Raw genomic sequence first — 12,572 nt, 5'->3', positions numbered from 1 at the left:
ATAAAAGACAGACTTGTGTGTGGTACTCCAGATAATAGTCTAAGGAAAAGACTGCTAAGAGAGCAAAATATAGACCTGGAAAAAGCCATAGCAATCAGTAGAGCTACAGAAACTGTAAAATTGCAGGCAGAAGAGCTGTTCAGTAAAACTAGCTGCAATGTGGATGCAGTGAGCAAGAACAGACATAAACCATTTAACAAAAAATGCGCCAAAAGGGAAAGAGAGGCATGGCCAGTGAACAAAAATGAAAGGGACAATCGAAACCCAGGTTGTCGATGCAGTACACAAGCTCTACCAACAAAGTTTCCAGCATATGGTAAAACATGTTATATGTGCAACTAAAGAAACTGCTCACAAAGGAACCAGTTCTGAGGTTTTAGGACCCAGTGAGACCCGTCAAGATATCATCAGATGCATCACATAGTGGGCTTGGTGCAGTTCTTCTGCAAAAATATGATGACTGGCATGATGCGTATGCATCACGCTCAATGACAGACGTGGAGACATGATAAGCTCAAATTGAAAAGGAGCTGCTCAGCATCACATATGCCTGTGAAAAATTTCATCACTTTGTGTCAGGACAAGCAATCAGTGTAGAGACTGACCGCAAGCCCTTGATTGCATTGTTCCAAAAGCCATTAAATAAATGTCCACTTAGAATACAAAGAATGATAATTAGGCTGCAACACTATACACTTCATGAGGCATACACTCTGGATAAGCTAATGTACACAGCTGACACGTTGTCTAGAGCTGTTGACACGAGAGAGTCCGCAAACACGAAAATGGATGAAGACGTGAATGCCTTCGTGGACATAATCACAAGTGCATTGCCCATATCAGATGCAAAAATGGAGCTCATAAAGTCAGAGACAAAGATGAAACACTGAGAAAAAACATCTTGAATGGATGGCCCAACATGAAGCAGGACTGCTCACCTGACATTTCAGAGTACTGGAACTGCAGGGCGGAACTAGCAGTGGTTGAAGACATCATCTACAATGAAAGTAAAATCCTTATCCCAAAGAGTCTGAGAAAAGAGATGCTAAAAAAAAAGCATTGTTACGAGCCCAGAGGACCCCAAAACCTAGTAGCAATAGATATTCACCAAGACAAATGGTTACTTAAACAACAGTTGCTTTTAATTATCTTTTAACATGAAAACAGGATCAAACTTTAACTTATCACTATTAACTTACTAAGCTAGCTTAACCCTCTTCTAATTCTAACTGCACGTGTATGTAATGTGTGTGTAAGTTGAGAAAAGTTATTTTATTCACAGTCCAATATCACTTCTCATTCCTCCAAGTTCACTGGTTGCAGGCAATTCTTATACTGTGCAAACAATTTAACATTTATGAATTTCACCAGGTTTTGGTGCTTGAAAGGTAAATGGATATGCTCAGGAAGGTTCTTGTCAGTTTTCAGAGAGAGATTTGTTGTTTGCTGGACACCCACAAAACTGATTCCTTTTAATCAGCCACATCAGTGTTTTGCTGAAGAAACTTGCTCCATCAGGGTTTTCCAGATGATAACCTCTTTCTTTCAGGTCATCACAGAGTTCCTTTTTTGTTTCTCTTATTTCAAATGATGCATTAGACAGCCAGTCCTCTCCTCTTGTGTGGTCCATAAGGGCTTTAACCAAGCTGAATTAAGCAGTCATAACCCATCTTCAAAATAGGGTTTTTCCACAAGCTTACCAGCTTGTCCTGTTTCAATCCCAGCTGCTGCAGTAAAACTGCAAAATTGAATTTTTTTCTCCCTCTCTCACTCAGAGAAAAGCCTCTTTGACTCCCCCTCTGCTTGAAAAACCCACATGACCATCTTAGAACAGCAAACTGCACTCAGCCTGCAGCACCGAGTTCTTTCATCTGTTGCTTTGCAAAACACCAATCCATTAATGAAGTCTCTTGGGCGCTCTTCAAAGTTTTTCCAAAGGCTCTTGAGCAGGCCTGTCTAGCTTCAGCAGAGCTCTAGTATTTTAAATGAGATCTGTTTTGAAATGTTTGTATGTGACCTTTACACTAAAAAACCTGCCACACTTTATCTCCCAAAATCATATCTTCTTTCTTTTTGGCTTGGCTTCGCAGACGAAGATTTATGGAGGGGGTAAATGTCCACGTCAGCTGCAGGCTTGTTTGTGGCTGACAAGTCCGATGCGGGACAGGCAGACACAGTTGCAGCGGTTGCAGGGGAAAATTGGTTGGTTGGGGTTGGGTGTTGGGTTTTTCCTCTTTTGTCTTTTGTCAGTGAGGTGGGCTCTGCGGTCTTCTTCAAAGGAGGTTGCTGCCCGCCGAACTGTGAGGCGCCAAGATGTACGGTTTGAGGCGATATGAGCCCACTGGCGGTGGTCAATGTGGCAGGCACCAAGAGATTTCTTTAGGCAGTCCTTGTACCTCTTCTTTGGTGCACCTCTGTCACGGTGGCCAGTGGAGAGCTCGCCATATAACACGATCTTGGGAAGGCGATGGTCCTCCATTCTGGAGACGTGACCCACCCAGCGCAGTTGGATCTTCAGCAGCGTGGACTCGATGCTGTCGGCCTCTGCCATCTCGAGTACTTCGATGTTAGGGATGAAGTCGCTCCAATGAATGTTGAGGATGGAGCGGAGACAACACTGGTGGAAGGTGATGCCGGTAGAGGACCCATGATTCGGAGCCGAACAGGAGTGTGGGTATGACAACGGCTCTGTATACGCTTATCTTTGTGAGGTTTTTCAGTTGGTTGTTTTTCCAGACTCTTTTGTGTAGTCTTCCAAAGGCGCTATTTGCCTTGGTGAGTCTGTTGTCTATCTCGTTGTCGATCCTTGCATCTGATAAAATGGTGCAGCCGAGATAGGTAAACTGGTTGCCGTTTTGAGTTTTGTGTGCCCGATGGAGATGTGGGGGGGCTGGTAGTCATGGTGGAGAGCTGGCTGATGGAAGACCTCCGTTTTCTTCAGGCTGACTTCCAGGCCAAACATTTTGGCAGTTTCCGCAAAACAGGACGTCAAGAGCTGAAGAGCTGGCTCTGAATGGGCAACTAAAGCAGCATCGTCTGCAAAGAGTAGTTCACGGACAAGTTTCTCTTGTGTCTTGGTGTGAGCTTGCAGGCGCCTCAGATTGAAGAGACTGCCATCCGTGCGGTACCGGATGTAAACAGCGTCTTCATTGTTGAGGTCTTTCATGGCTTGGTTCAGCATCATGATGAAGAAGATTGAAAAGAGGGTTGGTGTGAGAACACAGCCTTGCTTCACGCCATTGTTAATGGAGAAGGGTTCAGAGAGCTCATTGCTGTATCTGACCCGACCTTGTTAGTTTTCGTGCAGTTGGATAACCATGTTGAGGAACTTTGGGGGGCATCCGATGCGCTCTAGTATTTGCCAAAGCCCTTTCCTGCTCACGGTGTCGAAGGCTTTGGTGAGGTCAACAAAGGTGATGTAGAGTCCTTTGTTTTGTTCTCTGCACTTTTCTTGGAGCTGTCTGAGGGTAAAGACCATGTCAGTAGTTCCTCTGTTTGCGCGAAAGCCGCACTGTGATTCTGGGAGAATATTCTCGGCGACACTAGGTATTATTCTATTTAGGAGAATCCTAGCGAAGATTTTGCCTGCAATGGAGAGCAGCGTGATTCCCCTGTAGTTTGAGCAGTCTGATTTCTCGCCTTTGTTTTTGTACAGGGTGATGATGATGGCATCACAAAGGTCCTGAGGCAGTTTTCCTTGGTCCCAACAAAGCTTGAAAAACTCATGCAGTTTGACATGCAGAGTTTTGCCGCCAGCCTTCCAGACCTCTGGGGGGGATTCCATCCATACCTGCTGCTTTGCCACTTTTCAGTTGTTCGATTGCCTTATATGTCTCATCCTGGGTGAGGACCTCATCCAGCTCTAGCCTTAGGGGCTGTTGAGGGAGCTGGAGCAGGGCGGAATCTTGGACTGAGCGGTTGGCACTGAAAAGAGATTGGAAGTGTTCTGACCATCGGTTGAGGATGGAGATCTTGTCGCTGAGGAGGACTTTGCCGTCTGAGCTGTGCAGCAGGCTTTGGACTTGGGGTGAGGGGCCGTACACAGCCTTTAGAGCCTCGTAGAAACCCCTGAAGTCGCCAATGTCCGCGCTGAGCTGGGTTCGCTTGGCGAGGCTAGTCCACCACTCATTTTGGATCTCCCGGAGTTTGCGCTGAAGATGGCTGCATGCACGACGGAAGGCTTGTTTCTTCTCTGGACAGGACGGCTTTGTAAGGTGAGCCTGGTGGGCAGCTCGCTTTTTTGCCAGCAGCTCCTGGATTTCCTGGCTGTTATCGTCGAACCAGTCCTTGTTTTTCCTGGAGGAGAAGCCCAGTACATCTTCAGTGGATTGCAGTATGGTAGTCTTCAGCTGATCCCAGAGGGTTTCAGGGGACGAGTCCGTGAGGCGGATTGCATCATCGAGCTTTGCTTTGAGGTTTGCCTGGAAGATTCCTCTCACTTCGTCTGACTGCAGGTTTCCAACATTGAACCTCTTTCTGGGGGCTTTACTGTTCCTGGGCTTTGGCTTGAAGTGAAGGTTGAGCTTGCAGCGAACCAGCCGATGGTCAGTGTGGCATTTCACGCTGGGCATGACCCTGGTGTGGAGCACATCTCGTTTGTCTCTTTCTCGCACCAGGACGTAGTCCAGGAGGTGCCAGTGTTGGGATCGGGGATGCATCCAGGTAGTCTTCAGGATGTCCCTCTGCTGAAAAAGGGTGTTTGTAATGACAAGCCGCTGTTCTGCGCAGAGCTCCAACAGGAGGCGCCCATTGTCGTTGCACTTGCCGACACCATGCTTGCCCAGGATTCCTGGCCAGGTTTCTGAGTCTTTGCCGATGCAAGCGTTGAAGTCGCCAAGGATGGCAACCTTGTCAGCTGTAGGGGTGCAATACAATATAAAACACATCACAGGATCCATGGAGGAGATCTTGGAATCGAAAAGTGTAAGAAAAGAGCACAAGAGGTGATGTAATGGCCAAGAACAATCAACAATATAACAAATGAAGGGTCAAACTGTAGAATATGCTGGAAATATCAAGCAAGCAATCCCACATACCAACTAAAGCCACACCCAGCACCATACAGATCTTATCAGAAGGTAGGCGTTGACCTATTCGAATGTCAAGGGAAGGACTATCTTGTAGTCACAGACTATTACTCACTATATCCAGAAGTGTGTAAACTGAACACCACCAGACATGGCATGGCAAGCTAAGTCTTCACAGACAATGGACCCCAGTTTTGCCATCTAAAGTTCCATCAGTTTGCCAAAGAGTGGGACTTTGTACACATCATGACAAGTCCTCATTTTCCACAGTCCAATGGTCTAGTGGAAAAATTGGTACAGACAATGAAGATTGATGTACAAGGCAAAAGACAGTGGAATGGAACCTGAGCATGCTAGTATACTGCACAACGCCGCTCGAGTGTGGTATGTCACCAGCACAACTCTTTATTGGACGTAGGCTAAGATCAAACCTTCCCCTATAAAAGAGGGGGAGAAGGAAGAACAACAGAAAGAAAAGCAAAAGTATGACTTTGACAGAGGAACAAAAAACCTACTGGAACACTACACTGCTGACCAAGTAAGGCTAAAAGACAAAATGAACTTATGGACGCAGAAGGGAACTGTCCTTAGTGAAGTCCAACCAAGATCATACACCATTCAGACAGTTGAAGGTGCTGTTCTGTGAAGAAGTCGTCGAGATCTTCAAATGAGACCAGCCACAATAGATGGAAAGATGGATACTGCTGAACAACCTGAATACAGAGCTAAGAAGACATCGCCTGAGGCAAATACTCAGATTCAATGACAATCAATCAGGAGATTGTCAAGACACGTGAATCCTCCTAAGACACTGAAGTGCCAGTTGATGAAGTAGACAAAGACAATGTGGTCAAACAATAATCATGGCTTTTATTAGCAGAAACTCATGGTACAATAATGAAAGACAATAGGTGCATACACAGTTATACCCAAGAGGAGTGTCCTTAACAGTCGAGATAATGCACAGCCAATGTTAGTTCAGAAAGGCTCGCCAGAGGGGAGACAGGCAGCTTGGCAGACATTCACCACAGACACTCATTGAGCAAATTTGTTATAGAATGAAGTAGTGCTATCTTATTTGCTTTTTAATTTTAGTGATAGTAAATGTGAACACATAAAACAAGTTTTAAAATGTTAACAATGTTGATAATAATGAAAATGTAAGTTCTTGGTATTAAAGTTAAAATTGCAGAGTTATACAAAGAACACATGTTAGTTAAAAGTAAATTACTTTTTTAAGAAAGGGAGATGTAATGATAGTGATCATGTTTGTATGGCCACTAGCAAGGTCTTGATTGTAGTTACAGTTTGATTAGACTTGGCTGCCAGCAGGGGGCGACACACAGCATGCAAGATCTGTAATGGAGGTTTGCAGCTTCATGGCCTGCCTCATGGTGCTGTTTACAAAAACTTTAAAGTAAAGAACCTTTTCTTTCATCCATGTGTTGTCTAAGAACTCACATATACAAATACAAGATGAAGCAGTACCTAATTGACTCATTATGCCCTTGGTTTCATAACTCCAAAGGAAATGGGCCAAAGACCATTTTTCTCAAGCAAAGTAATTCATTAACAATTGGGTCCAGAGCAGTGATTCTCAACCTTCCCTTCCCACTCACATACCACCTTAAGCAATCCCTTACTAATCACAGAGCACTGATGGCATAGGGATTACTTAAAGTGGTATATGAATGGAAAGAAAAAGGTTGAGAACCACTGCCTTAAAGCTTCTGTTGCTGCACTTGTATCAGCTTCCACTGATTCTGCACAGGTCATTATTTTGAATTGAACACCACTTGGAGTATACTAATCCTATATTCAATGAACATAAAAATGTAGGGAAAGTTCTGAGGCAAGATTTTGTACTGTTAGAATATACTGATTTGAATACACAGTTAGAGACATGAGATGATTGACAATTAACAGATACTGATGTCATTGTATATGAATATTACAAGGTTATTTGACTACTCTGTATTTTGGTCCACCCTTCTTGACCCCTTTAATGTTCACAATATGATGCACTTTTGTAAAAATAGAAGACACTGCACTCTCAACAGTAGCACGTTCCTGTATTTCACATTACAATTGGTAAAATTGTTCGTCTCAAAGTTCAAATACAATGAATATTCTCATACTGGCTTCTCCAACATAATTAGCATTCTCATTCTAATTGGTAAGTTAGCCCACTGCTCTACTCACTATACACCCATGACTGTGTAACTAGGCACAATTCCAATGCTATGTATAGTATTTGCCATCGACACCACAGTTGTTGGCAGAATCACAAATGGCAATGAAAAACCATCATTAGATAGAGATAGATCAGCTAGTTGAGTGGTGTCACGCCAACAACCTTGCACTCAACGTTAGCAAAACCACAGAGATGATTGTGGACTTCAGGAAGGAGTCAGGAGAAATTGAACCAGTCCTCATTGAGGGCTAGTCCTGAAGCCTCCATGTAATACAATCACGAAGAAGGCTCGTGATTGAGGAGATTCGATATGTCACCAAAGACTCTCAAAAACTTCTACAGGTGCAGAATGGAGAGCATTATAGCTGGTTGCGTCACTGTCTGATATGGAGGAGCCAAGACTTAAGAAAAAACTCCAGAGGGTTGTTAACTCTGTCTGCGACATCACAGGCACCAGGCGTCCTTCCATCGAAGACATCTTCAAGAGGAGGAATCTTAAGAAAACAGCCTTTATTTCAAGGACCCTCACCACCTAGGCTATGCCCTCTTCACTGCTACCATTGGGACAAAAATACAGAAGCCTGAAAATGAGCACTCAAGGGCACAAGGAAAGCTTCTTTCCCTCTATCATCTGATTCCTGAATGAACTGCTTACCGTTTATTCCCGAGACCACATTTTGGAAAGTCTGAACATCTGGCAGTGCTCCTTCTGCCTTCATACAGACAGAGCCTAAAAGGAGACACTCAGGAGATCAGGACAGCTAAAAGTTAGTCATTGGAGGCTGAAGAATGGGCAGTGTTCAAGGACTCAGCTGAAGATCTGAATGATTACACCAGGGCTGTCACAGACTTTATTAAAACAGCTGTGGATGAGTGACCCCATCAAATCATTCAGGGTTTTCCCAACCAGAAGCCATGGATGAACAATGAAATCTGAAACCTGCTGAGAGCCAGATCACAGGAATTTAAGTCCGGAGATCCAGATCAATATAGAAGGAGAAGGTATGACTGCGAAAAGCAGTCTCCAGGTAAGGTGGAGACTCCAGAAGAAAATGGGAACAAGAAGGGACACCCGACAGTTGTGGCAGGGCCTAATTGCCATAACCTGTGACAAAATTAAATCAGGTGAAGTAGCAGACGTCAAAGCTTCGCTCCCAGAGAAACTCAATGCCCTTGTGAGAAACAGAAGTACCTTCACAGAATTTGCTCGAGACAAAAATTGAGAACAAAGAACATTTATTATACAACAATGCAAAGTTGGGTGCTTCCCCTTACCCTGGGAACACACACACACTGGGGCTCACCCAACTTTTATACAGTTCATTTCAGTGTAGAGGTACCCTCCCCCTTACATTCTTCTGCCTCCTGGATGAGTTTGACATTAGGCAATCCTGTCTGCCTACGTGCTGTTTCTGTGAACTTGGAGGACCAGGGGGTATCCTGTCGGTGTCCCATCATGTCATTGTCCTTTCACACCTTCCCGACTCTCAGGGCTTACTAACTTCTTATATGCAGAACTTACTAATTACATATACGGAACTTGCTGATTCTGTCTAAAAGGCGAGAAGACCCTTATCTTATTCAGACTAACTTTACTTCCTACATTCTATTATCTATCCTTATCCTATTCATACTGGCTTTATTCATTACACATATATCCATACTTGTTTTCTTCATCTTTCATATTTTCATATTAGTTTTACTCATCTCTCACAAACCTCTCTTTTAGCTACGCTTCGTGAATTCTCAACTGGAATGTATTACTTGTAAACTTGGTCTTTTTCCCAGTGGGTCAGTAAATGAACTGCAGTCTCAGCATCATCAGACAGAATTTGGGAAACATACATCCTTTGGGTTATAGTGTTCTGACGAGGGGTCTGTTGAATTAAATACTGCATACGTCTTTAGGCAGGGGAGCACCATAATGGCCAGAATAGTGAGTCCAGCTGCTATAAGGGCTGTGGGTATCAGACTCCAGTTACCAATAAAAACTCTAGTCCATCCCACACCGGACCAAGGTTGTCAAGTCTGAACCTGGGCATGGGAAGATTTTCGAACTCCTGAAGAAGTGTCTTTAACCACCTGACCGTTGTGAGCATTGTCATTAACCAGTCTTTCACAAACGCTGCCTTCAGCAGCCAACGTGTATTCGAGAGCCAGGCGGTTTTGTTGAACTGTGGCTCGTATCTGTCGTCTTTCTTCAGCCCATAAATTCAGGGCCATCACTGTCTGTTTGGTGATGATCTCCAAGGCTGGAGTCTGATTAAACGATTTAAATGCCAAACAGCTGTGGTGTTCTGGAGCAGCTTACATCGTTTACAACTGGAACTCCCCTTACAGTGGTGGTTCTTAACATTCCGAAAGTCTGTGTGACCCAAAGGATGATTTACAGGAGGCCAAGTTGGGGAGGGGTGTTTCTTGTCACTTAACCTGTGAGTTGCAGCTTGTCTGCGAACATTAGCATAAGTATCACTGAACCTGTGAGTTGCAGCCTGTCTGTGAACATTAGGGTATGTATTCACTCTATGTCTGCTACAATCCTGACTAACATTCTGTCTGTCATTGTCCCACCATCTTCTTTGTGCTATCTCTTTAAAACTCCTCTTTTTAATATCTGTAGAGGCTGGAATACAAACAAAGTCTACTCCCCTAGGGCCGTTCTATTCCCCTGGTCGATGTTGGGATCCTGTATTAACCCATTCCCCACTATGACTATACTCTATACCTGCACCCTGTCTACATTCTAAAGGTAAATAATTATCACTTCTGCTGCCCCTATTCCAGGAGGACTTAATACATTGTGAGCAATTTGGTGATTTCCCAAAAATTGGGAACCAACAAGTAAACAAAACAGCAAATGGTAAAAACAACATTACAGCACTTTTTCCTGGTGTAGTGTAACTTTCAGATCAGAAGGATGAAGGACTGCACGCCAGGTGGAGGTTAGATTATCAATGTCTTTAGTCCATGGATCAGCAGCTTGTTTAATTCATTCTATGTGAGTCCACCCCTTTTCTTTCATTCGCACTGCAATGTCTGTAATCAAAAGTACACAATAGGGGCCGTCCCAGACAGGTTTTAGTTGGTGATCTTGCCATTCTTTTACATATACCCAATCACCAGGTTTAATAGAATGAATAGGATACTCCAGGGGTGGGTTTTGAACTAATAAACCCTTCTGTTTTAATTCGTATAGAGAGGCAGAAAGTCCCTTTAAATATTTGGATATGTACTGGTCGTTAGCCTCAGGGGTAGGGGTATTAAAAGGTGACATACAAGGTTCGAGTATACCATCTTTCACCAACTGGTCAATTACTGGCTGCAGCCCCTTTCGGCCAGCCATCGGAATTGGATACTGCTTTTGTCTAATTACTTGCTCAGGATCTTTTAAAGTAACTTGCAGGGGAAGAATATCTAACACTCCTCTATTGCTTCTTTATGCCCATACTCCAGGATTTATTAGTTCCCGATCCTCCTCGGTTAATACATACAATTGAACCCCGATACCTGATTCCTGTGGTCTGGTGCCGATAGCCAATTGGTCCTGTAAATCTCGTCCTAACAAACAAACTCCAGCTTGGGGAACTAGTAGAATGTCCTCCATTACTATCTTCTCTCCCATTTGTATTCTTACATCCCTTAATACAGGGACCGTAAAATCTCTTCCTCCTACTCCCGAAATCATCACTGTCCCTTCTATCTTAACACCCTCGGGTGGTTGTAAAATACTAGACCGGGCTGCCCCAGAATCTACTAAAAAGGTCATCTTGTCACTGTGGGGCCCTATGCTTAAATTTACCAATGGTTCTCCATACAGCCCCATGGTGTGTATTGACTGAGAACCGTGATCCCCCTATTCATAATCTGCTTCCATCAGTGCGTAAGATCGCGTCTCCCTGGCTCGCATTGGGCATTCTCTCTTAAAATGTCCCTCCTTTTTACAATGGTAGCAAACTAATGCTCCTGTTTCCCAATTCCTACCGGGATTACCACGAGGTCCCAGGAACGGTCGTCATCCCCGGAATTCCCCTCTACCCTTGCCCCTGCTCTGGTCTCTATTCTCCCACTCCCGGAGCTCCTCCCAATGTCCAGGAGCTGGCACACAGCCCCTACCCTTTCCTTGCTGTCCCTCCACGACTTCCTTGACTGCCTGCATCAAAATCTTAGTCTTTCCTTTCAGTTTATTGGGCATTCTCTCTTAAAATTATGCACCTCCGTACTAGTCAGGGGCACATTTACGAAACCGAGACCCCCTCCCATGGGAACTTCCCGTAAAGGTCTCATCCAGTTAATTTCTGGCTTATCCTCTCCTTTATAATGTCCAGATTCCTGCTCTCCGGGAAATGAATCAAAGGATTTTACCCTTCCATCCCGGAGGGTCTCACACTGTTTTGCATCAAAGTCTCCTCCCTCTCGTCAATTGAGGAGGTAATCTAGTACTTTGTGAACGGGTCATCACACCACCCCAACTTTCTTCTCCTTTCTTTAGCTGTGGGGGAGGAAGGGAAGGTGAAGAAGGTTAGAGCATAGGAGAGAGGAGAAAGATAGGAGCCGGCATAGGAGGAGCATAAGGCGGAGGAAGGGAATGTAACACATCCCATCCTTGTGTTTCAGGGACAAAAGGTTCCTCATCCTTCTTGTCCTTACATTCCTTTTCATTCAAAATCAGTTGATCAACCGATCCACTGAGCCAGCAGGCTAGGCTGCATATTCTCTGCTCTCAATATTATCTCTTTGATTTTGATAGAGCCAAATGTTCAATGCCTGACACATCCAGTCCTCATCGGATCCGAACTTTGGCCAATATACTGAATTCCCTTTTATCAGGTTTTTAACCCATTCCAGACAGCAATACCTGACCATGGTCTGTTTGTCTTTCCCACGGGTTTTCCCCGCACCCCAATCAGATAGCATTAATCCTAACGGACTTTGCTTAGTTATCTGATTGTCCCGTCCTTCCTTAGGACTATTTCCCTTGCTACTCACACCTCCCATACTAACAGGTAAGTAAAATTCCTCTTACCGGGATCCAGTAGCTATTCCTAGCGCGCTTCCTTAACGTCCTCCCGTCATTTGTTCTCAATGCCTGTTCTCGGATATCACTTGCTTCATCCACTGACCAGTCACCCGCCGTCCGTGAGTCCAGCTGGATCAGCCTGGGTGCACCTACCCTCGTCGTCGGGCACTCTGTCAGTGGAGGGAGTGCGATCCCAGACGAGCCCCCATTTGTGAGAAACAGAAGTATCTTCACAGATTTCGCTCGAGAAAAAAATTGAGAACAAAGAACATTTATTATACAACAATGCAAAGTTGGGTGCTTCCCCTTACCCTGGGAATACACACACATACTG

Source organism: Narcine bancroftii, chromosome 1, assembly GCF_036971445.1.
Source record: "Narcine bancroftii isolate sNarBan1 chromosome 1, sNarBan1.hap1, whole genome shotgun sequence".
Classification (NCBI taxonomy): Eukaryota; Metazoa; Chordata; class Chondrichthyes; order Torpediniformes; family Narcinidae; genus Narcine; species Narcine bancroftii.
This window is presented reverse-complemented; position numbering follows the sequence as displayed.